The following is a 461-nucleotide window of genomic DNA, read 5'->3' as shown; positions in this document are numbered from 1 at the left end:
TAGAAAGCCTTCCCAGAAGAGTGGAGGCCGTTATAGCAGCAAAGGGGGGACCAACTCCATATTAATGCCCATGATTTTGGAATGAGATGTTTGATGAGCAGGTGTCCACATACATGTAGTGTATATCTTATTGAGAAGTAACAGGTTTTCTATCTGTATTGGATGCCTGACATTTTCGCCGATCACTCAAAACATCGAATACTTTAGCAAATATAAATATTTACATTTTAATCATTAAGCAGACACTCTTATCCAGAGTGACTTACAGTGAGTGCACAAACTTTTTGTACTTAATGCTTTTTTTGTACTGTTCCCCTGTAGGAATTGAACCCACGAGCTTGCCGTTGCAAGCACCATGCTCTACCAACTGAGCCACATGGGCTAGAATTTATATTTATTTTAGCACAATGACAAAATCATTTAAATCAGTACAAAAGACACATCTGTTGGTAGGTATTTAT

Source organism: Salvelinus alpinus, chromosome 31 (assembly GCF_045679555.1).
Source record: "Salvelinus alpinus chromosome 31, SLU_Salpinus.1, whole genome shotgun sequence".
Lineage (NCBI taxonomy): Eukaryota > Metazoa > Chordata > Actinopteri > Salmoniformes > Salmonidae > Salvelinus > Salvelinus alpinus.
The sequence above is the reverse complement of the archived record's forward strand: the minus strand, read 5'-3'. Positions refer to the sequence as shown.